The following is a 23,885-nucleotide window of genomic DNA, read 5'->3' on the forward strand; positions in this document are numbered from 1 at the left end:
ATAGTGTCATCAAATATCCCCCAACAACTGACCCTTGGTAGGAGAATTTGGTGAAGACTGTTGGTGTCTCTGAGTGTTTCTGTTTTCAAATGCTGCAGTCAGTCATGACATACTGGCCCCGCTGGGGACACGGAGGGTGGAGTTGGAGAGGAGTGGGAGAGAAGCTGCTGGTAAGGCACTGTATATACCTGTGTCTAGCATACACCCTCTACGGACCCAGATGTTCTGGATTTGGAGATACAGAGCTGCATTTCAGTGACGTCCTGAGGAAGTTGAAATAGGATGGTTGTAGGTAAAGAATGAAGCATGAAAGTCCGAGTACACCAGCACCCATGGGTTCCCCGAACATTGGATTCAGGTTTCTCTGCACTGTAACACTTGCTTGTGTGGGGTGGACTAAGAGCTGAGCTCCTTTCACCCACTGCTTCCATCTATGGTCTTCCCAGTGACTGGATTGGTACAGATGTGGTACAGGGGTTTGAAGACTGTGTCTTGAGCCAGTAGGAGAAGGGCAGGGTGGGACTGGAACCTGGTCATTCCAAACTGGAGCCCACACCATGGCCACAGTCCTGCCCTTTATCTGACCAGATTCTCCATATACTTCTTTCCAGAGGTGAACAGGAGGTCAACCCTTCTGGAAGCAATTCAGTTTAAAACATATTTCCCTTTCCCCTGGGGCACTACGACTGTATGCCTTCCTGCAGGAGGCTCATGTGGTCTTGGAATTACCAACTTCAGCTGTTTGCAGGAAAATCAAGCAACTATTGACCTCTGAGACCAGTAAATCTGTGGGAAGAGTCTAAAACACCATTTGTGAACCAAGATACTTCATCCTAACTGAAGATGGAATATGCATTGTCACAGGAGGTTCTATGGTGTCTGATCCTTTAGGGAAGACCCAGCAGGTGTATGTGAGAAGGCTCAAAGAGCCTTTATAGCCCACCACTAGCCTCTTTGTAGCCTGAATATTGCCTCTCATTCCCCATCCCTCTGCCCCAGTTTGTGTCCTTTCACACCTAGTAGGCTCCTTTCACGTCATGTGTGTGCTGTGGTCCCCAACTTCACTAACATCTATTTTTTCCTTGAGTGGTCCCCCCTTTTTTTAGTTCCATAGCCTATACCCATATTCATACACATATAAAAACATTTAAAAACTAGGATCAATATATGAGACAAAATATTCAACATTTGTGTTTTTGTATGTGTATGTATGTATTTATGTATGCATGCATGCCCAGGTCTCTGTGTGTATGTGCATCCATGTCCCTGTCCGTGTGTGTGTGTGTGTGTGTGTGTGTGTGTGTGTGTTTATGCATGGGTATGTGTGTACAGATGCATATGCCTATGTATGATTATGTCTGTGAAGTTCAAAGTTGATTGACCTCAGTTTTCTTCATCACTCTCCATTTCATGAGGTAGAGTCTTCTCCTGAACCCACAGTTCACTGAGTCTGGCCAGTCTAGCTAGCAACTCACCTTAGGATCCCCATCTCTGCCTCCTGAGCACTGGGATTACAAGCGGCTGCCATGCCCCCGTTCTTTCATGTAGTTTCTAGGACTCTGAGCTCTAGCCTTCACACTGACAGAGCAAGCACTTCACCCACGTAGCCCATCTTCCCAGCCACACAGTGGTTTACTGTCTGAGTCCAGGTTACCTTGTTTAATATAATAAATAGCATTTAGATCCATCAACTTCTGCAATTTTTTCTTTACAACTGAATAAAATTCATATATGCTTCTAATATCCATTTGTCTGTTGATGGGCAGACTACATAGTCTAGGCTGGGTTATGGTGATATTTTATTTGCATTAAAATGTTATTTGTATGTTAATAAATAAAGTTGCCCGGGGGTCAGAGCTATTAGCAGGCCATAGGAAAGCAGGGCAGTTTGGCGTACACTTGTAATCCCAGCACTTGGTAGACAGAGCTAGGTAAGTCTCTGTGTGTTCAGGGATACAGCCAGTATTGGATACACATGCCTTTAATCTCAATACCAATCATAGAAAACCTGGAGATCTATACAGACAGGCCGTGACGAGGCAGTCATGTGGTTGGGTTTACAACCAATGAGAAGGCAGAACAGAAACACTATAAAAAGACAGCTCTGGTTCGGAGAGGTAGGACCACCGCAGGAGGAAGGGTAAGGTTTTAGCTCTTAGCTCTGACCTCTTGGTTTTCTTCTTTGCATTGGTTCTGTGTTTCTTATTTAATAAGATGGTTGGTTACATCTACACTGGGTCCGTTTCCTTGCTGTTGTAACTAGTGTAGCAGTAAATATGGATGAGTTTTTTGGGTATTTGCCCAGGAATGGTGTTGCTGAGTGCTATGGTGGTTCTGTTTTTAATTTTCTCAGAAACCCTGCATGCTGATTTCCATAATAGCTGTACTAGTTTGCTCCTTAATCCCTAACCATGAAGTCATGTGCTCTCTTGGCTGTGTGGTATTACCTCAGTCTGGATGTCAGAATCAAGCAGAAGAAAAACTCAACAAACAAGGGTTGGGACAGGGTTCTGTTTTTATCTTTACAGGATAATAGAAATAGCTGTCTTCCAGAAATCATAAGGCCTTGGATACCCAGATGTCTACAACAAAAGGAAAGAACCTATTGGTACCAATATACACAGAGTAATTTCTCACTGCCCTAACATCTATATCTCTTTAACTCTAGAAAAGTTATGGTCCTGATTCAATTATAAATCAAGCTGGCTTTGGAATTGGAATGTGTCTCTCTCTTTCTCTAAACCCAAGCATGTTGCTAAAAAAAATTTAAGAGATTCTGTCTCATATGAGAAGACCCACCTAATATGAGACAGAAGAAAACCAATAAATAAGGGACCATTGTCATTAAGATTCTATTTCTTTCCTTGCTTGTCCTTGCTTTTGGAGGATCCTTTCTCTATCCAGAATAAATTCGAACTTTCCATTTTGATATTAACAATGTTCAAGTTTTTTCCACAATGAAAAATAAGCCTTTCCAATAGCAATCTCTGAAGTCTCCAGAGGGAAGATGGGACCCCACATCAGTGACTCTACCCAATACAGAATGATGCCATGGTACCCATGAACATTACTCAATTATTAATTTTGGACTAAAAAATTTCAGGACAGTTCCAAGATGAATGGTCCATCATAATGCACTTCTAGCCAGAATCTGAGACAACCATACCCATTACTCTGAGACTGGTTGCAGAATCTACAGCTAGCCTATTGATACCTAACTATCTAAGCTCTCTTACAGGACCCCACAGAGATAGCATCACCCCCTAAACAGCAGGAAGCAATTCTAAAAAAAATGACATCCCTCTCCCAAAGGTTTCATTTTCTCCAGGTTATGGATAATGGTTATAAGGTTGGGGATAGAACAATAAAAATTAGACTCAATGTTCTCCTTAAGAAAAGAAAAAGGAAAATGGATAGGTATAGGATATTAGGGTAGATTATTGTATATACTAGTAAACTAATTTAGTAAAATATCAGCTTTAGATAATTTGCACAGTTATGGATTCTTGTATATTGATACAAATGTAAACTATTTTATATTCCTATTTAAAATAATTTGTATATTGATACAAATACAAAACTATTTGTTGTATTGTACATATATTTTCACTCCTATTTGAAATATCTTGTATATTGATACAAATGTAAAATTATATTTGTCATACTTGTTCTACCTCTGTTTAAGGTATTTTGTATATTGATACATATTTAGGATTGTTGTCATATTGCATATTGCACTATACATTTCTACCTCTGTTTAAGACATTTTGTGTATTGTCACAGTTTTGAGGTCATTGTCCTTATATATTACATCTGTTTACAGACTGCTTACCTTGTTAATGTGAAGCCTTAGTCTTTAGGTTATTTAGGTAGATAAGACTTACAGATTTATAGTCACCCATGCTTGTCACTTCTATAGTTATGTTAGTTAGGTTGTACAGATTTACAGATACATAGGTCAGATGGATAGGTAATCTTCAAACACTTCATAGACCTAGAAAATATGGCATTTAAATAACTTAGAATTCTGTTGACATGAGACATGATTGCTCCTGGCAGCACTGATCTGATCCCAAGAGAATGTTGGGCTTCTAAGACACTGTTTGGAAGTTTGTCTTCTTCCTGGTGCATAATGGCCTGCTGAGCAAGAACTGCCCTTGCCTCAACTGCTGACAGTATAAATGCTATCCTTTCTGGACAAACTGGACACAAGGAAAAGCAACTACTGAACTCTACCAAGACAGGGAAAATGGTCTTTCAAAATTCCTGCTTCTGAAAATGGTCTCTCAGATATTGTAGGCCTGTATCCAAATTGGATGCCCCAATGGTGCTGAGAAACTTTAGGTGATTGTCCAGGCTGCCAGCTGTCTCTGTTTACTCTCAAAAGATTTTCAAAAATTGCTTGCATGCATTTCCCGTTTTCTCAGGTATTATTATATTCCTTCTCAGGTCTTTGATGGGGTTGAAGACTAACAGTTACAGTTACAATCTTCTCATATCTTAGCTAGAACATATTAAGTACTAGATTCAGGTTCTTCAGGATAGGACAGCTTTTGGAATGATCTCTATAACATGCCATTTATCTATGTTCTGGACATCTCTTGATTTTAGTATGTGTCTCTTGTTTGATGTTGTTCTTGTTGATTGTAGTTCCATTTTGTTTAGGTCATTACCCTTTATTTCTCCTGGACAATGTTTAGTAATCATTCCTGTTACATATAGTTTTGTGTTAGGTTAGAACTTTCTTATTTAGACAAAAGGGGATGATGTAGTGAGTAGCTGTTCTAGCTTTGATCTTGAAGCACCACCCCTAGTGAGGTAGCAGGTAACTGTTACACCTGACTATGATCTTGAAGTACATGCTCCCGGGGCATGGCAGATAGTGACCCTTAAGACCTGGCATGCAGGTATGTGGCTCTCTCTTTGCTTCCTTGTGGTATTGGATGCTGAGATCTTGGACCAGGCAAATCAGCATGGGACATAGCTCAGCTTTCCCAGACCCTATGATATATCTCCCATGGCAGTGAGTTAACCCCCAAATAAATTCCTTTGCACATTAAATAGACTCTGTGGATTTCTTGCATTAGAAAATGGAGACTGAGAGAAGGAGGGAGACAGGGCACCTTGGCACTTGAAACAACATGAGCTTGGGTCTGACAAGGCATCTTGAGACTTTACTTCTCCCCCTGTGTCCTCCATCACTAGGGAGGAACCATCCATCCCATCTTCAGACAATTTTTGCAGATATGAAGAGACTAAGTACTGAGTATGGAAACCCTCCACTCTCTAAACTATGCCTGTTCTCAATGCTGCTACTTATTCCACACTTCTTCCTACTCTCCTCTCTGTTCTTGTATTCTCTATTCCTATTTTCTCCATCCCACTTCCCATGAACCACATGCTGCTTTGTGGGCTAGCACAGCGTGAGAAAAGGACACCACCCTTGGACTGTGAAAAGTGTCTTGGACGGTTGGATAGAAGCCTTCTGGTCACCCAAAGAGAGCCATGGTACCCCCATTTCTTCCTGTGTAATGCTATAGGGGGCAGAGAGTGTGGGAGTACATACCATGGGCTCTGTTGATCCTGTCTTTTTCTTATTAACAAAAGGAGAAACCCTGGAAGAAGACAATGCATCCCCATTCCCTCAAGATAAAGCCACATTTAAAAAGTGACCCCGCTGCAATGGAACAGAAGGGGACATCCCTCAGCATCACGAGGTCACCAAGCTTCCCCATCATGTTTGAAACCAGCAGTCTATGCTGCTGCTGGCTACCTCATTTCAAGAATTAATTTTCTATTATGAGCAAAATTAATGACTTTAGCCAATTTCTTGTGCTCATAAAGCTGTGCTTTTCATTGCCAAGGTTAACAGCCTGCTGGTGATGTGGTCTCCTGGCAGAGTGCCCACAGGGAACTGGGATTGGGTTGGGAGAAGGGCAGGGGAGGAATTCATGGTTGGATTGGACACATCCCTCCATTCAAGCTTGCTTCACATTGCTAGCACCCTAACTTCTGGCTTAAAATTACCTCTCCTAGAGCTGACTTTGACTGACCCTGGTACCTCCTGGACCCTCTTCCTGTTTAGGGGCACTGGGAGTTTGCTGAAAGGTGTGGTGTTTGGTGCACAGGCTGGGGCTGCAGCTGAATAGGAGTGAGTGCTGAGTTGTGTAAGGATGGGGGAGGATGTGTTTCGCATTGGTTATGCACAGGATGAGCACGGCTTGCTCTAAGAGCCCCAGAAGGAACACAGTAGTGTGGTGATATACTGTGTACCTTAATAAATTTGCCTGAAGATCAGAGAGACAAAGGAACAAGCCACAGCCACCTTACCTCTAGGACTTCTCAGCCTGAAAAGCCTCAGCCAATAGGCCTCTAGCCGAAAGGGGTTCCATAGCCAAAAAGGCTTTAATTCCTGTCTCCTCAAGCCTTATAAACCTTTTTATGCTCACCATATCACCTCCTTCTTAGTGCTGGGATTAAAAGCATGTGATTCCCAAGTACTGAGATTAAAGGTGTGTACCACCACTGCCTGGCTCTGTTTCTCTCCTAGACTGAGTCAATCTCATGTAGTTCAGGGAGGCTTTGAACTCACAGTTCTCTGCCTCCTGAGTGCTAGGATTAAAGGTGTCACTGCCTAGCATTTATTTTTAATTTAGTGGCTTGTTCTGTTCTCTGATCTTCAGGTAAACTTTATTTTTTTTTCTTCTTTTTTTTCAGAGCTGAGGATGAAACTTTGTATTAGGTGCACAATATATCACTACACAGGAGAAAGGCACTGAGGGCCAAGCAAAAGCTGAGCAAGGGTTTCTTCATGCTTGCCTGAGGCCTGGGAACAGACTGCTATAGACCTTGGCACCCTCCAGACTTGTACCTCTAGGCCAGGAGTCAGTGAACCACAGCCCCTGGCCAAAGCCAGCCTCTTGGCTATTTCTCTAAATCAAGATTCACAGGCACATAGCTGTTCTCATTCCTCTGTATAGGGCCTATGGCTGCTTTTGTACTAAAAGGGCAATGTGGTAGCTGACAGAAATCCTCTGAACTGTAAAGCCAATATATTTGCTAGATGGCTTTTACATCACAAGTCAGAGGACCCCGCTCTTGGCTCTTTTTTGCTGCTTGCAGGGAACATTCCTCATGCATGGCCTCAAATATTCCTGCTGTCTGCTCTGATGGGTTGAGTCTATAGTAGCAGCAAGGTGTTGAGGTTTGTAAGGCAAAGGACTTCAAAGCCAGGCACGGCTGTGTTGACATCTTGGGTTGGACTAGTCACCGACTATGTAATAATGACAGTGGTGGTAACTGCAGGAAATGGAGAAACAATTTCATTTGCTTAGAAAGGACTGTGTGACAGAGTTTGTGGGCTTTTTCAATCACACTGGTTCATTTAGAGTCTCACAAGGCAGGTTTGGATGTAGGTGCTTTTAAAACTCATTTTGCAGACACTGACATGAAGACTCAGAATAAGTGGTGAGCTTGTGCCAGTTAAGAAGTATACTCTGCTTCTGGCAAAAGAGAAGGATATGTAAAATCAATATCTCAAATGAAATAAAGTCTTTCTCTCTCCTCAGAACAGAACAAGCAGACCCAATGGGTGATATGGCAGATTCACACATACTTAGGAGCTGTATTCTTAGCACATTATTTTCCTGTTTTCAGGTCTCCATGTACCCAAGAGTGGCTTGAGTTCTGCCCATCATGTTTACATTCTTGACAGGAGAGATGCGGGAAATAACAAAAGGCAAAAACATATTATTATTATTAATGTTTTTTTTTTCTTTTACAAAGGTTACCTAAAACCTCTCGCTCATATATCATATTGGTCAGAATTTAGTCATGTGGCCATAACTACTTGCAAGGGAGGCTGGGAAATGGTTTGTGGCTGTGCATATTGGTACCTTGAATAAAAGAAAGACACGCTTCTAACTAGAAAGAACAATGGAATGGTCACCACTAAGGTCTGTGCATCTGGCATGCTGACCCCTAATTTGGATTTCTGAGGCAAGGACATTCCCGACCTACACCATCCTAACCAGTTACTGGATCCTATAATCTAGGATCAGGTCTTTCCTTGAGTCTCAGATAGGGTTTCTTACAACCCAGTGACTTATGAATTAAAGGCAGGCCTGTATTTTGCTCCCAGCCTGTCAAATTTATCATTGTGAAGGAAAGAGAAAATAACCACAATTTAAAAAATCAATCATTCTTTCAGGAAAGGATGAGAGAAAGGCACAGCCTTTGTCATCAGCCTATGACAAAGGTTAGACTTCATTCCTCAGGAAGGGTAGGCTTGCTGCTGTAACAGTGGACTGGGCTCCATGGCAGACCTGTGTGGATGCTCCTCTTAGGGTTCATCAGCTCCTTGGGCACTGTTCTCTATGGCTCTGACTTGGTCTCTGGAAATGTCCTTCCTGTCAGTCATCCTCTGCTATCTTTCTGTTGTGGACAGAGAAGAATATGTCTGTCCTGGAGAGTGTTTGGTATGGATACCTTGGTTGTGGCCACAGGATTAGGGAACAGAGAGCTTATTAGGATGTTTGTAGTCTTGACTCATTGCAACTTGGGGTTAAGGTTTCCTTAGAATTATAGTTCTTTCACCATGCAGACTGGCTTCTAGTTTATTTTTTAAATGATAACTTAATATGAAAATAATTTAATTCAAAAATATCCATATTTCTTTGTGTCCAGATAGATGTAGGTCCAAGCTTTAATATTTGTCCTTTTACTCCCTGGCCTCTTAGCTCTTAAAGCAATAGTAGCTAGGGTAGCTAGTTAACCTGATTGTTGCTGGCATGTGGACTCTCCTTGTCTCTAGAGAACTCCTAATATGAGGTGCCTGATAAAATCTGGTGGTTACACCTCTGCTTTGCTGGAGTTCCCACCTTACTGCCACCATTTATAACTGCTTCAGTTAGGACACAGCTAGAGTGGGCTATGTTTTAGATCTTTGAAAAATTTTCAGCTCATACAAAATTAAGGCTAGAAAATGTTTATTTCCTTTTCTGTCTGCTTGAATGCCCCCAAGCTCAAGTTGAAGCCCATCTCTCTTCTATAAGATTTATGGAGAGTGGCAGAATGATTTGAACCACATCAGCATCCTTCTATTTGTTTATGCCACCGGGAATGGTACAACGCCCAGAGGCATGGGATTGGACCACTTTGCTAATGCCCTTAAGGACTGTGGATGTTCCAGCAGGAAGGTTTTTCTCTCTGTGTGCTGCCTGATGCCCTTCATGACACATCTAACTTGGTCATGCAGCTCCCATGCCTACCAGGAAATACTATCAGTTAGAGAGCTTGCCTTTATGTTAACAGAGATCCTACATCAGTTGCCTGAAACACTTAATGGCTCAGCTGATAGTCAGTACTTACCATGTCACCAAATACCTTCATGAGCACTGGGCTACACAACTCTTAGTTTGAGCATGCAGATCCTACATCGTGAACCACCCCTCACTGCCATTCAGTGGTGCTGTCTGGAGAGAGGCAGGATTCTTTTCTTGCCTCTTGGAGCTGCTTTAAGATGAAGTATAGCATGCTTTGTGAATATTTGATGTTATTATGAATGTGTTTGTCCATCTGAGAAACCTATTTGCATTTTAAGCAGAATTTTCTGTGTCTAGACCCAAAGGACTAACAATGTGGGTTAGGTATCTCAGGCACCACACAGAAACAGTCATTAAAATAAAACATAGGCAACAATTTTAAATCATTTCTCAATCTTGCTTTATGAATTCCTTCTTCCTATGCTTCTTCTACCCTCTTGAAACTCAGCAAGCAGATAGCCAACCTGGTATTGCTGGGACATCTCATAGGGAGCCAGAAGGTTGGAAAAGAGTCTAAAGTTCCTATGTTCCAAAGGAGTAGGAACCTTTCCTCATAGGAGTTGTCACATAGAAGATGGGTACACTGTGTGGCCGAAACAGAAATGGCATGTCCCTGAGGCATGGTGCACATTCCTGTACACCTCACAGATATCCTCTTAGAGTTGACAGAATATGCTATACAGGGTGATGGTAGTGGGGGTGGGGGTTGGGGGTGGGTGGGAATCCTCTCTGGCAGAACTCTGGCTAGCTTGGCATGTGCAGAAAAGAGCCCAGACATGCCATATGGGAGGACATTTTGTGGAAGTCATTAGCAGGCTTGGAATGCCATCATTTGGATAGTTAAAAGAGAAGGAAGGTGGAAGTCCTGTGGATTGGGAGCAGAGCCACAGAGCTAGCTAGGAGGAGGAGGAAGACTCTGACCCGTCCTATGTAGTGGTGTTGTTTTCTTGAGGGAGGGAGGTGCGGCTGTAATGATAGGAAGCCCCAAGCCATGCCTAGAAAATATTTCTCAAGTACAGACAAAGCAAGATAAGCCACAGCCCTATTTAATATGTTCCCTTCCTTCATAACATTATTTTCTACAAAGATTTTTAATTTTTCCAAATTATTACAAAATGAAGTGCCCAAACTCCAAGCAGGAAATGAAAACCATCACTGAGAGTTGACCCTTGCTATTCATATGCTCTGTAACCTTCTGACTGCCCTCTGTGGATGCAGACACTGGGGTGTAATCTTACAGAGTGCAGGAGTGTGGTTCCTGTTTTATACTGCTTCCTTCTTTCTCAGCATTTCAGGGACGTTTCTCTGATTTAGTTCCACAGGTCTCAGCTCTGAGATCTTTTCTTTTTGTAAACAGAGAGAGGTAGAGATGCTAGGCCCGTGGTTCTCAACCTATGAGTAGAGATCCTTTGCAAGGTGGGGGTGGGGTTGGGGGTTGGTCTCGTATCAGATATCTTGCAATCAAATGTTTACATTACAATTCATAACAGCAGCAAAAAATACAGTTATGGAGTAGCAACCAAATAATTTTATGGTTGGGGGTCACCACAACATGGGGAACTATATTAAAGGGTCGCAGCATTAGGGAGGTTGAGAAGCACTGGGCTAGACCATTGTGGGAAACCTGGGCTTTGCCTACATGGGCCAACTCCTACAAGGCACCATGAAGCCTATGGATTTGAGGCGGTCTAGCATCAGTCTCATCTATGATCCTGGCTGGCATGTTCTTTGGGAGAGAGCCCAGGTTTAGTTCCACCCAGGAGAGAGAGGAGCAGAGCTAACTACATGCAGTTACCTGTCCAAGCCCATAACTGTTCATGGAGGAACTGCTTATAAAACAGACCACTGGAGTTCAGCCCACCTCGAGATGAGCTCTGCAGGGCACAATCTGTGCCACTTAGCGGGCATGAGGGGTTTGTTTTCCTCTTATCTAGCATACTGCCCGCATGTCAAGGGGCCAAAGCCTTGGGCTGGCAGATGAGCTTTGGAATTTTTTTCTCCTCTGACATTTGCTGCCTCTGTGCATCTTGCTGCTCAGCCTAGCTTGCATAGTCCATCAACAATACACCTTCCTTCTATTGTCAAACACGACTTAGCTAGGATTCAGACCTGGCGTCGGTCACATCCCTGCTTACATGCTCCAGTAGCTCCGTATTGTCCACAAATTTCTTTTTCTGAAAACAAAACAAGAAACCCTTGCAAGGTCATTGTGGCTGCTTGTGACCTCCAGAAGCCAGACTACCTCTTGCCAATATACCTCCTTTCCTCTCCCATTCCTCTCCTCATCAACACCCAGACTTGCCCTCCTAGGAAACAAGCACTTTATTTACCTCTGCTGCATGCCTGCAGCTACTCCATGAAACCGCACACTGCAGGCTGTGGGTCTGTGCTGTTCTCTAGACACAAGTCTCATCACCCTGTCTGTGGGCCTGCAGTGTGCGGCCTATGGAGCTGGAACCAGTCTGTCTCCTGAGAGTGAGTGAGAGAGAGAAGCCTGATTTCACTAACTTTTGCCTTAAAAGGTTGTGTCATGTGTTCATGGAAGAGAGCCAAAGGCCTGCAGGTGATGGTAGCCACACAGGGGACTTAGGGCCTGGATATACTTTTTTTTTTTTTTTTTTGGTCACTAGTTATCTGGTAGCTTATACCAGTTCAGTGGCCTTGGAGCTCAGCTGGGCTCCAGGCAGGGTGAGTTCACTGCTCCGAGGCTTCCTCTGGGGTTCAGACATGAGTCTAGCTTTGATTTGCAGCCAGTTTATGTGACAATGGACACATCATTGCATCTTTCTTGGCCTTGGGTTCCTCACTTCTAAAATGAACATGGAGGCCCTTATGTTTCTTTCACATTCTCCAGTCCTGTCGTGCCAGGCTGTGAACTCATTCTGCTCTGAGAACTGCATGCGAAGAAGAGGCTTGTGGAGAAGAGAATGGAGAGAAACAGTGTTGGACTTGTCCACTTCATTCATCCTGGGGAGGTGATCATAAATGTGGTCATCCCTTCAGATTTCTAAGAAGAGCCACAGATAACGACAGTTTCATAAGGTAAAGCAAAACACCCTCTCTGTTCCTGTAAATGAGCCTTGGCCTCTTCCTGCCCCTGTTCTCAGGAGATTATGCCTGGAAAGTCAGGCTCAGCACTTCAGAGTCACATGAAACCTTTTTCTTCCCTGTGCCACCAGCATCCCATGCCCCAGATGATCATGTCTCAAATCAAGGGGCGAAACCTCCCAGGAAGCTCTTCAGTCAGAGTTCAGGGTCTCTTGAGATCTTTTACACCAGTAGGAGTTCCAGAATCCCCTGCTGATGTTTGAGAGCAAAGCATGTTGCCCCCACTTTCAAGGCTGCAGGGGCCGGCTAAAATGCCAGTTTCCATCTAGGTCTGAATTATGGTCTGGGCGGAGGTATCTCACACCTAATCAACAACTCTTGATGGTGACCTACATCTTTTGACTTGTTTTAAAAATGGGAGATGAAAGAGTACATAATGTCCTATAAATAATTCTTTTCACCATAAGGTACAAATATTAAAAGAGAGCCTTAGGAGAAGGATCTAGAAGCAGCAAGTAGCTCTTCATTTGATAAGCAAAGACCTGGACCAGGGAAAAAGGGCACTGTGGTTTAAGTGGGTCACCTGGACTTCACCTATTGGAAACTTAATCCTGAAAGTCGTAAGTTAATGACACTTACATTGGTGGACATTGGTGGAGTTTTGGGGAAGTTATTGAGAATAGGTGAGTTGGTAAGAATGGGGTTCCCATAACAGTATTAGTGGCTTGGTAAGATACAGATTAGTGTACTTACCCTTTGCCATGTTATGATGCAGCACAAGGCCCTGGCAGACACTGAGAAGATAGCAGGACCATGTTCTTGGTTTTCCCAGACTCTAGACCAGAAGCCAAACAACTGTGTTTTCTTTATCAGTTGTTAATGCTCAGATATTTTGTAAAAGCACCAGAAATCAGACAGACAGATGGATTGGTTCACTCCAAACAGGAGAGGCACAACTCAGCTCTCTATCTCTAGCTTAATGTCATTGGCTATGAAGGGACATTTTTTATTGTTTTTGTTTTCTTATGGGCAAAGACTCTTAAACTAAGCAGTTCAATGTCTATTGGGCCTGACTCTTGGGCAGTAGGAAGTGGTTATGCCAAAGAATTTCTGGTCTCCTTGAGAGCTGATGGACATGCCCTAAAGCCTTCTGAAATGACTGCTCTGGAGAACACACTGCATATTATGCTCTTCCTTTTTGTTGAGTCTCCCCACAGAATTGATTTAATAAGTTGGGTATGACAGCAAGATGGTGGTTCTAAGTCCTCTAAAAATAAGAAGAAATATTTACCAAGCAGAAGAGTGATCCAGAGTGGCATGAGGGTCCACCTGGAGCCCAGCAATGTACTGTCCATTTGCCAAACACACCTTCTGTGCTGGGCATATGCAGTGGCGAAGGTAGAAACAAAAAGGCTGTGCACAGCAGACATTGTGTCCGGCATTAAGCAAAGTGTCAGAAAAGCTTTGGGCTGTATAAAGAAGTAAAGACAATGTGTGTTCTATTTGCAGTGTAGATGTAGATGCTGGTGTTCTGGGAGGAGCTGGCATTGCTCATTGAGAGAACAAACAAGTCAGAAGCATGAGAATCAATCTCAGTGAACAGAGAAGTCAGGGCTGACATCCAGGCCAAGGGTGTAGCCTGGCTGAGACACAGGAGTCCAGGCCTAAAACAAGTCTAAACCATATAGAGGTATGGTGGTGTCCTGGTCAGGGTCCATATCTGCATGTGTGTAGGGGTTCTGTGGGCAGGAGTTGGGAATGAAGTAGACTGAGACTAGTCACCTGCAGGGCTCTGATTGCTATCCAAGACCGTACCATACCTTTACTGGGACATGGAGTTGCTACAGAGCTTCCCGCAGCTCTCTGCTCTAGCTCTGGTATGATCCTGAGGAGGGGAAAGGGGATCAGAGAAGAGGATAGACTGTCCAGACCCCATTGTTTGGTGTTTGAGTCTTTTCTTTGCCTGCCCACACAAAACAGCAAATCTCCAAGAATCCATGTGTAAGATGTGACTGGGTACCCCTTTCTCAGTTCAGATGGAGGGGTATCTCTGGGTAAGAGCAGCTGGCATAAGAATGCACTGGAGTGCCAACAACTTGCCCTCAGTTTGTTCCATTGGCTTCGGTCAGGCAAGCTGGCCTGGAGAGTGCTCCTTAGGGGCCAGTTTGCAGGGATCTGCAGGAATCTGGAGCCAGCTAGAAAATAACCACAGTCCAGAAGCAGCTCAGCTGAAAGGCAGGAGGACAAATGCTTATCACGTGCCTCCTTGGAGCCAGAGCGAATAGTCTGAAAGCAGCCATTGCATCCTAATTCTTATAACAAATTTTGTGAGTAGCTCCTATTTTAAAGATGTGTACCTTAGGCACAGAGAGGTTATGGGCTTGTCCTAAATCACAGAGTTAGTGAGTAGGTGAACTGGGATTTGAACCTAGGTACTGACGGGCCCTTAGGTTTCAGTTGCCGTTGAAAGACTTGAGAGAAGCTGGGCATTGAGGGGTGTTTTAAGTGTGACAGTACAATTTCATGGCAGTGTTTCCAGTAGAAGGAATAGGACAGGTGAAAGAGGCTTCTAGTCTTTACAAAGATTAGGGGAGGGAATCTGGGGGAAGGTCAAAGCCTGAAGGGGGAGGAGCTTGGGGGAGGATAGAAGGGAGAAGAAGAAGGGACTGGGAAAGAGGCGTTGAAGGCAAGCCAATGGGAGGCCACGTGCCTCTCTGGAGCTGCTTCCAACTGTGTGCTGGCAATTCAGTCTTGAATGATAGAGCTCAATATGAGGACAGAAAGAGGAACTGAGTGAGGGATAGAAGGGAAAAACCTCAGGTATGAGTCCCCAACACATCCTTTAGGACTCTGACTTCTGCTCTCAGAAGATCTCCATGTCACAGTTGGGTCTAGGATTCAGGGATGGAGTCATCTAGAGTCATCCAGACTGTGCTCAGCTTCCCCTGCCACCTCCTGCTATCATTTCTCTCTTCATGGCTCAGAGGCAAAGACCAAAGTTGTCCAGGAGGATTTTTGTAGCTGAAAGTTTTTCTGTGTCCCTCTGGCCTGTGGTCAGGACAAATCTCTCTCACCCGCTGGTCCCACAGCTGCTCAGATCCAAATAAACATACACAGGCTAATATTAGTTTTAAACTATGGCCATGGCAGGCTTTTTGTTATCTAGTTCTTATATCTTAAATTAACCCATTTCTATGAATCTATATTTTGCCATGTGGCTCATGGCTTTCTGGTATCTTGCTTCTTCTAGAGGCGGCTAGCAGCATCTCCCCTGCTCTGTCTTCTTCCTTTCTCTCTCTCTCTTTAGAATGTCCCACCTAAACTTATTCTGCCTCACTATTGGCCAAACAGCTTTCTTTATCAACCAATTAGAGCAACACATTTTCACAGCATACAGAATGACATCACCCAACATTTAAAAAAAAATTTATTAGACAAAAAAAAGGGGGGGAAATGTGTTGAAATTTTATTTGTGCTAAAATGTGGTCATATTTTATTTGTGTGTTAATAAATAAAGCTTGCATGGAGATCAGGGGGGAAAGGCCAGCCATTTTAAGTAAACAAAGAAATCAGCCAGCATATGCCTTTAATCTCTTAGCAGGCAGGATCTGTGTGTTCAAGGCCACACTAGGGAACAGAGCCAAGTGTGGTGACACACACCTTTAATTTCAGCACCAACTATAGAGACCTGGAGGTCTGTACAGACAGACAGACAGTGACAGAATTGTGTAGGAAGAGGAAATGAGGTAGCTGGCTGAGAGCCAATGAGAGGGCAAAAAAGCAAAGCATATAATCCTGGGTAGACAGACAGTCGCTCTTACTTTGGAAGCTGTGAAGTTGGTGAGGTGAGGTTAGCTTGTGGTTTTCCATATTTCCCTGATCTCTTTAAGGCTTTAACCCAAATTTCTGGCTCCATGGTTTTTATTTAATAAGACTATTTAGAAATTCGTTTACAGATTTTGATCTGCTATATTGGTCAGAGTTCTCTAGAGGAACAGAACTTACAAAATCTATCTATCTACCTATCAATCTATCTATCAATCTATCTATCTATCATCTATCTATCTATCTATCTATCTATCTATCTATCTATCTATCTATCTATTTATCTATCTATCTATCTATCTATGGGTTCATTAGAATGGTGTGCCCAGCCATCTGGATTTTAGTTAATTCCAGATGCAGTCTGCAGTCAAGTTGACAACCAATAACAGTCACCATATTTGTTTTTATGTTATCTCCATAGATACTTTTCTCTTTGGGGGATCAGAGTGTAGGCATCACAGTATCCCCATTCTAGAACTAAAAGAAATCATTTTCTGCTTGTTTAGGGCTGGGACTCCTCTCTCCTACCCCTCTGTGGAGCACCCTTGACTCTCATCTGTTGCAGAAAGCCTTTGCCTGAATGCTGTGCCAGCTCAACTATTGCATTTCTTCAATTTATTTTCTTAGGGTTGACTTGCTTTGCTGCATCTCATTTAAATTGATGTGTGCCCCACCTCTCCACACACCATGGCAGTGACCTCCATGGACCTTTTGTCTCATTTAAGAGGATATGATCTGACTGTAATGAGATCTTGTTAATACTCTCACCAGCAAGATATACTATTTCTGTGCTGATATTATCCTTTGCACACTATCACATCATTCTCTTCCTATTTAGAAATGGGTGGGGATAGTTGGGTGGGAGAAAGGACTTTGGGAAGAATATTCTCTAGCTAAGCCAAAGGGCTCTTCCAGCAATGATAGCTACTGGAATGGTTACTTTTTTTATTGCTCAGTTAATGTTTGCTTTCATATTATACTCTCATATAACAGTTGAAGCCACTTTTCTCCTGCTGACATTCAAGAATAGTTATCTTCTATGGTAAGGTACTCAATTTATATCCCATAAGAAAACTCCAGCCTCCATGAATTGCTGGCCATGGGTGTTTTTTTTTTTAAGTTGGGAAAAGTGATTCTAAATAGTCCCAATGGATATCAGATTGAAGGTAGCAGTGGCCTGGCCTGACTTACCCTTGAAACACTGATATATGAAATACTTAATCTCTGGTTGAGTACCAGGTATGCCATCTCCTTCTACACTGTTCAGAGGTAGCATGGCCATTTTCTCTTTCATGAAAGAGAATGGATACATTCATTATGAGAAACAATTGATTTAATTTGAAACTTCATGCAATTAAAAACCAAATTAAGCAGGTCCAGAAAACCTCCCCGTTTAACAAGCCTGCTTGTAGAAGTAGTTACTCAGACACCAGCTGAGATCTCTTGGGAGAGTTAGGGAGTGTGCAGCTGTGGGGGAAGGTGCAGAGAGGAAGCTCTGTAATCCTCATCACTTCCATCCATCAATGTTCTTTCCACCAAGATCAGTAGGAATAGATTCTGTGCTGCAAAGGGAATCTCTTGTCATAGGTGGCTACAGACTCTTCCGATGATGCAGTTTCTGAGATATGTGTTGGTGGCTGGGAAAGGGCTGAGCCATATCTCCAGTAGGTCCCTGTCTACCTCAGTAGCTGGGTCTTAATTCTACACGTTGCATTAAGGAGCATGCCAGCACACACATCATGATAGATACTGTACTTCTTTCTTCTCTCAAGGTATCCAGAAGAAGTTTAACAGCAAAACCCAGGTTGACTTCTCAACCTAGGGTTGAGTAGCAGGAGTAGTTATCCATGTGTATCTGAGTGGGTTGAGTCTAGTCTCGTCCCACTCCAGCTATCATCATCTGTGCATGTCCAAGTACTTTATGTAAAACTACACTATTGAGTATAACTCATGCACATCCTCCCTGAAACTTTAAATTATCTTTAGCTTACTCATAAGTCCTCATACATTGTAAATGTTATGCAAATAGTTGTTAGACTGTATTGCTCAGGGAATAATAACAAGGAGAAATGTCTGTATATGTTAAGTATAAGTACAATTTTTTTCAGAGTATTTAAAATTCTCTGGATCCACAGATAGAGAACCCATGGATATGTATGTACACTTACCCCATTCCTAAAAACATTGAGGAGCTTGAGAGAATGAAACCTAAGAAAGAAAACTCACCATTGAGGGACATTGTCCCATGCCTGGATATGGCCAGGTGACTCCAAAGTATATGGAAAATATAGGAGGCAGGCAATACGGTAAGTCTCTTTAATTAGGACAAATGAAAATCAACCTGTGGATGTTGTTTAAAATCTGGCTGAGTTAGGAGATGGCATTGCAGTAAGACAAGCCAGAGGAGATTTGAGCCAGTAAACAGTCAAGAAGGGTTACAGAGGAAGGACCCTGTTGTGGGCCTGTAAACAGACACTCAGCTAATTTATGGCAAAGGCCAGAGGTTGAAATTTGATGATTTGTATCCAGAGTCACATCTAAAGGTACTTATGTGCTTGATTCTTCCAAATACATCTCTATATGGTGTGTCTTATATCCATGGTGATTCCTTATTTGTATTAGTTAATTGCTTTGATTTGGCTCAGGAGAGAAATAACTCCTAGTGATAGGCTCTGCTCCTCATTTTTTCTGCTGGTGTATCTGTGCCCTTTCCAGATTATTTTTAAATAATTTGCTTAGTTCTAACCATATTCAAACAGAAAAGCATACTGGGATGCTTGGATCACGTTGTCATATTTACTGGAAAACTAGTACTTTACAGTGTAAGGTTACAGTGAAGACACAGAAGGCCCAATATGTGGTCACCTACAGTCTAGACATCCTGTAATTGAGTGATTCTCAACATGTCACTGACCCTCTCACAGGGGTTGCTCAAGATCATCTGAAAACACAGATACTTACATTACAACTCCTAACAGTAGAAAATGGCAATTCTGCAGTAGCAACAAAAATAAATGTATGGCTGGGGGTCACCACAACATGAGGAACTGTACTAAAGGGCCATGTCACTAGGAAGGTTGAGAAGCCCTGCTGTAGACTGTTGTTCACCTAGCAAGTCTGTACCTCATTCCTGCTTTCATCAAGAGTATGCCATCCTCTGTGCAATCATGTGCTTCAAAGGAAGCCAACCTCATCAATCATGGTCATATTTACCTTGTCAATCATTGGCTATGCTATATAAGGCAAGCAACAGCCTGGGACACAACCTTGGACAATGGTATGATAGAAATGAAGAGAGAGAGCTCTGAGAGTTTTTCTTTAAAAGGGGCAGAAGAAAGATATTGTTTGTCTTTTTCTGATATTGTTTGTCTTTTTCACACAGGTGGGTGAGCGCAGAGCCGTGCAAGCCCCATTGTGACCAGAGAGAGCTGGGTTTGAGGACGGGTCAACAGCTGAAAAGATAGACACCCAGTCTCTTCCTGACACTGTTGGTCATTCAGTCATGAAACTTTGAATCCCTTCCCTGAAACAGCTTGTTTTCTGGATAATCTTGCCTCACTGAAACTGTTGTTATTGGAATATTTTATAGTTGTACAGATCCATGTATTGATTCTCCACATCAGTGACACTGTGTAGTAGGACACTCCTAGTCAATCTCATGTCTTATCAAAGAGCTAGAAGGTTCCAGAGGTGGACTAAGATCACCGAAGCCACCGCATCTGTCCATTACACCATCCAGTAAAGCTGTCAGGGGCCACAAACCTGGAGGTGAGCCAGGAAAAAACATGCTCTGCTAGGCTAGCCAAGAAATGAGCCCTGACAATGGTTGGTTCCTATTACAGCAGCAGCCAGGTTCTGTCCTCCTTTGCTGCCCCTTCTAGTCAAAGTAATGCTGCAGTGACAGCATCTTTTATTGCAGAGGGTGACAATTGATATCTCTCATTTCATCAGGCTATCTATCAGCAGCTGGGCAGCTCTACAAATCAAATCCATAGTGACTCAGCCCCCAGCAGAGATGCTTCTGATACCAGGAAGCATGTCATGGCTGCATCCTGGATGAGGACCACAAATTCCCTGAGGGGTATTCTGCTCTCCTGGCTTTAGTGTAGGGGAGGAGTGGGCTCCTCTTGAATGCATCACATGGTCACAGTGGTCACTGGTCACAAGACACAAACCCAGTAGTAATCAGGACACAGATGGCTTACAGGTCTTTTTTGTTAAAAATATTCAGGAAGACCATGATGCAGAGAGTGCTGGGGTGTCCAGAGAGGCTTGGTGACTTCTAGGATCAGGAATAGAACCAAGTAGGGAAGGACTCTAGCAAAGCTGGGAACATGGACAGAGTTCAGAATGACGAGGGTGTTGAAGAAGGAAGGATCCTGAGATTCTGGCTTAAGAATAACTAGGGCAGCTTGTTGCATATGTGTTTTTAGAGAGCTGAAACCTCCCAATACTCCAAAGACATGGGCTTTGTCAGTGTAACCATGAACCTGTGGCAGAGAACAATGGTGACAGATTGCTTTTGAGTCCTTGTTCAGTGACGACACCTAACTATTTTATGTAGATGACCTTATACTCCTCAGGACAGACTGTGATGGAGATACTGTTTTTGTTGCTAGTGGGGAAACAGATTAAGAGTGGTTAAGTGAGTTTTGCAAGGTCATCTACTTAGATCCTGGCAAGTACTCAGGTCTTCTGTTTCTATAAACAATAGGCTCCCGGCTGGTCTAGGGAGCTAGTCTCACAGCCAAACCCTTAGCTGGTTATTGGGATAGCTTGCCTACACATAACTGGGAGCTGTGGGCATGGAGTTCCACCTCTCACCAGCGGCCAGAGAGAAGAGGCCCCCTCTGGGATTCGCTTGTGGAGCTGTTTATTACCTAGTGGGCAGTTTGCTGAAGGCACACTTTGCAGAGCTGTTAATGGCAATGAAGTTCCAGCGGGTGTCAAGAGACATGGGGCAAGTGGAGAATGGAGCAGAGGCTGCAGCGATTTCAGCTGCCCTTTGCGGGGACTAATGAAGCCCGTGCACTCCCCTGATCTTGACAGCTCCAGGAAATGTCAGGTGCCACCTAGAAGACCTTGTGAGCTTGTCAGCCTTCCTTTGTGTGCCAACACCAGTCACTGGAGGAGAAATTGCCGTCACATGATGCTGCCCCTTCTCCTCCCAGGGTTCTGCAGGATATTCAGAAACAACTTTGGATTCAATTGCGGGACCTCTAACACTATGCGCTAATGGTGTTACTTTGTACAATAGCTGTTGAGAATAGCTGGACTCTATAATGAGGAATAACTCGAGTCTAGTCATTTAATCTCCATTAAAGTCGTCACCAGCTATTTATTGATGTTTTTAAGAAGAATGATGGGAAGGAACATGCACCTCCCCTCACACAGCCTTTGGTGTCAGCTTTCATGGTGCAGACTTTGAGCAGAGGTGGCACTTAGAGACGTGAGCGTCTGCCTTGTCCAGGCGCAGTTTAATGCCAACTAGCAGAGAAGCTGAAAGAAGCAAGGGCCAAGAGTGACACTGATAACCTTGGTTTCTAATGGAGCTGTAGGGCACAGTGTGCTCTGTCCTTTTGCAGTCTCTGATTCCTCCCACGAATAGCTGATGCTGATCCTCACGCAGGCGGAAGTACTGTGTGAGGTCAGGACGAAACATCAGCTCGGCCTGGCAGCATGGTGAACATATGGGTCGATCAATCAGGGAAGAAGAGGAACAACAGTTAGGGACAGCAGTCAGGACAGCAGAGAAGGGAGCAGAGGGAGAGTCACTAAAAGGACCATCTGAAGGAGTGGACTCAGGAAGAGGACTATGAATCTCCAGGGAAGTGCCAAGGGGCAACAGGGGGTGGGTTTCACGGCTCAGAGCTGGTTCCAATCTTGGGCAGGCTAATGAGCTGAGTGAAGCCTCCATTTTCTCATCAGTGAAATAAAGAGAATGAGGCTCGTTTTACATAATGTGTGATAGAACATGCTTCAGGGGCCAGTCATGTGAGGAAATTCACAGAATATGGGCTTCTCCTTCGTATTCTAGACATGATTGGCTGAGAAGAACGAGTGTGGCTGAAATGTCTGAACAGCATTTCTGCCTGGGTGAGCTTGTATGTGGAGCAAGGATTGTTAACATGGGGTATGCCCTTCCCCCCACCCCTCTTTCTCAAATAGGACTACTTTTTTATGTTACCATTTGTATAAAATATTGATTATTGACGAATGTGTATTGGGGCATATTGCATTGACACTATATGAGAAAAAAATAAGACTAGAAATGGCCAGATGGAGAAACAAACCCTGGGAAGCAAACACTAAATTTATCACACAATGCAGTGGAGAGCATCAGGAGCTCTACCGCTGAGGTGACACATATTGGCTCAAGGCACTCAGTGAATCTGTGAATCAGCCAAAGTCCAAGACCAGTGTTTCTCCTTGCTTTTCCCAAAGCAGAGGAGTAGGTCCTGATGGGCCCACATTCTCAGGACAATGACCAGGTGATTCTGAAGCAGCAGAGCTTCTACACTTAAGGCTGCCTCTCTAGGCCAAGGCCTGGAAACAAACATGGAGAAAGGAAGTATTTTGAAGGATTCCATCCTAGAACCAATAGGAAACATGCTGATGCTTTGCCGTGAAGCTTTTTGAGGTGGTACAGCTTGAAAATTATCTCTGGGTGCTAAGGTGAAGGCTCTTTCCTTCTGGATAACACATGTGTGTACCAGAGAGGCCAGCCCTTCCCCAGGTCAATCTGAGGGATGTAGGCATCAATGCATGAAATAATCCTAGGGATGCTGCTTCCTTCACGATGTCTCCTTTTCTGGCCTGAGCTCTAACTTTTAGCTTCTGAGCAGATGTGATATGCGAGAAGTCAATACACTCCTCAGGACTGACCCTGAAAGGCAGCAGGAACCAGGCCAGGACATGGAAGGAGGGACATATGAGTTCAGTCTAAACTGAGAAGAAATTTGTATAGGTGGACATGGAAATCACATTACCTGATGCATTTTACTTATTTTCTTTGCTCTAAAATTATTTCTGTTCTCCCCTCAATGCTCACTGAACAGTAGCAGTGAGCTAGTATAAAAATCATATCAGTAGGAAAGGTGGATGGCAGGGGTCAAAGTCCAAGAGGGGGCAATGACCTATGCAGGTCCAATGTCACCAAGTTAAAGATTCTTCCAGAAGGGGAGAACTGAGGACCTCAAATGCTAGTCCTGGGAGAGGCCTAGCATTCAAGATGAGTCACAAGAGATTCTGTGCTGAAGTTAGGATTTGAAAAGCAACTCCAATCTAAGACTGGAGGGGACCAACTGATATCGCATAGGGACCAGCTGAGAGGCTTATAGAAGTGTCTAGAAACACAGAGCCTGCATTCACTAGTGGTATTTGGAATAGAAGGGCTCCCAGGAAGTACTTGTTGGATGCTTTCTGTATGCAGGGGTTCAGTTGTGGACTGATTTCAGCAGTCAGCTGATACTAGTCCAGTGGCCTTGATCCTTCTGTCAATCAAACAGCATGCCAAAGTGCTACTGGAACACACTGGGAGGAACCCCAGCACCTTTCCTGAGTGTCCCTTCTAAGACACATGTCATGGCTGTTTACCCTCGGGAGAAAGTGAAGATGGAGAAAAAGCCCATGTCTTTCCTCAGCTCACCAGTTAAGATGTGTGGACCTTGGATTCCAGGCTGTGTCTTG

The sequence above is a fragment of the Peromyscus leucopus genome, chromosome 7 (assembly GCF_004664715.2).
Source record: "Peromyscus leucopus breed LL Stock chromosome 7, UCI_PerLeu_2.1, whole genome shotgun sequence".
Taxonomy (NCBI): Eukaryota; Metazoa; Chordata; class Mammalia; order Rodentia; family Cricetidae; genus Peromyscus; species Peromyscus leucopus.